This window comes from Pteropus vampyrus, unplaced genomic scaffold (assembly GCF_000151845.1).
Source record: "Pteropus vampyrus isolate Shadow unplaced genomic scaffold, Pvam_2.0 Scaffold186, whole genome shotgun sequence".
NCBI classification, from domain to species: Eukaryota; Metazoa; Chordata; class Mammalia; order Chiroptera; family Pteropodidae; genus Pteropus; species Pteropus vampyrus.
This window is the reverse complement of record NW_011888967.1, coordinates 3,523,359-3,525,468: the sequence shown is the minus strand read 5'-3', so window position 1 is coordinate 3,525,468 and position 2,110 is coordinate 3,523,359. Positions and strand designations below refer to the sequence as shown.

Below are 2,110 nucleotides of genomic sequence, written 5' to 3'. Positions count from 1 at the left end.
TATTAGGAGTAAGCTTCATGACTAAAAACTCATTAGCATGAATGTTGATCTGGGTGGCCAACAAATCACATCGCTATGAGCCTGCACGTCTGCTGTCCTATAGGGTAATTCTGTGTGCGTGTGTGTGTATCTATCTACTTACCTGTTTTCTCAGTTAGCCCTTAATTCGAAATGTCGAATATAATGTGTTTACAATATTTAGCTAAATACTGTATTCTCATATCCAAACTTATTAATCAAGTAGGTGTAAGCACCTGATGACTCCATTATTCCTCCTGGACTGGTTGAGCCCAAACAGTTACATATTGTTGTAAGTACAATGTTATTTTAGCTTGTTCCCTTTGGTTTCTCCTTTGAGTTATATTATTTTGTAAAAATATTTTCAAACGGGGAGGTTATATTATCTATGAATTTCATTTTAGGATGGTAACAGGACATTATAAAATATTCGCTGAGAACCGTGACCTAGTCCAACCGTGCATTTTCTAGGTGAGAAGACTGAGGTCCACAGACTCAAATGTCACATAGCTCACAGGACGGGAACTCTGCTCCCACTGTTCCTCCTTTTGCACTGGGCTCTGATAACTTTCCCCTGCATGAATCCGTCAACATCATGACTTGGGGCGGCCAGCAGCAACCGAGCACTTACGTGCCTGTGCTGTGTTCAATGCTTTACAAGGACCATGAAAAATCCTCGCATTGAGCCTATGACTGATGCTTAAGTGTGACTAGTCCACAAATCTTCCTTCTAAGCTCTTGAGGCTGTTTCAAAATTCAGAAAATTGTAGATCTTAGAAGGATAACAGCGTGCTTATATCAGACACTGTATAAGAACCCTTTTAGAGCCTAGGGACGTGTCCTATCAACAAACACAGTAATATTCCTGCAACAAAATGCGTAAGATTCATGGTAAGGTAGACAAATCCTATAAATGGCCTCATGGCAGTTCAGGGCAGGTTTATCAACAAATTGACTACAAAAATCCCTTTCTCAGAGCTCTTTAGACTTTGGAATTGTGATTCTGTTTTATTGTCCCCATTGGACAGACAGGTAGAAAAACAACAAATCCAAACAAAATCCCTAGAGAGAAATTTTTAAAACATACGATTCTAACCTCTTCTCTTTTCCCTACCTTCCCTGGTTTTTGTGAAAAGCAGCTAATTAACAGTGATAGTAGTACTTTCTCTGTGGCTGGTTGTGGGAAAAGAAATGCTTAACTTTCCTTACACTGAGAATCTGGTGACTTCATGTGCCACAAGTCACATCAAGGACCACCACCCTGCGTCCTGATGTAAAACTAAAAGGGAGTGAGGCATTGCTTCTGGCATCAGAGGCACAAGTGGACAGATGAACTAAAACATATGAGCCTGCTGACCATCATGTATGGATGCACATGGCAAATGCCCCGGCTGCTGGTGTTTATGCAATATCTATACACGGCCACACAGCAGCCCGAAGAGGGTGGCAATATCATCCTACAGAAGTTAAGCGTCCACACAGCCAGCATGTGGAGGCGGGATTCATATCCAGTTTTCCCAAGTTTGGAGCCAAGACTCCATTTTTGTCCTCTGCTTAGGAAACCAAGGGGTAAGATCTGTAGGTCCACACTTGTCCTAACTCCTGTTCTCCATTTTCTCATCATCTTCCCCAACATGAACCCCAAGGAAAAAAAAACCCTTCTTGGGGCTCCAAGCAGATGAGGTGTCGGAGGGATCACCTGTACATCTGTGCATACAGGCAGCCTCTGGCCTGGTGAGCAGAGTAAACCCTGCCTTTTCACTGGTCTGCAGGATGCAGGCTTGCAGGACACATAAGGTTCTAAATTTAACTTTCAGAACTTTCCAAGAACCTCCTAAAATTCATTTTTTCCCAGTTTACAAGTTTGGCCTCGGTTTTAAAGGAATAGCAGAGAGAATGGAGGAGAGAGGTTCTGCAAACTCTGCCTTCCGGTGACCTTGTCCCCACAGCTGCTTTCTAGAGAACCAGACCAGAAAAGGATGGTGCAGAAAGTATAAGCACCTTCTCCTCTCCATGGCTGCAGCTGTGACAGTTTTGGTTCCCCAGAGAAACGCAGTCTGCCTCTGACTCCTACTTGTTGGAGGGAGGAAAT

The 2,110-nt window shown here is 43.2% G+C and overlaps 1 protein-coding gene across 1 annotated transcript in view; it reads right to left on the bottom strand.

The window, feature by feature from the left end:
• APBA1 (amyloid beta precursor protein binding family A member 1) overlaps nucleotides 1-2,110 on the bottom strand; it is a 216,808-nt gene that overhangs the window by 23,180 nt on the left and 191,518 nt on the right. The gene's annotated exons all lie outside the window — the stretch shown is intronic.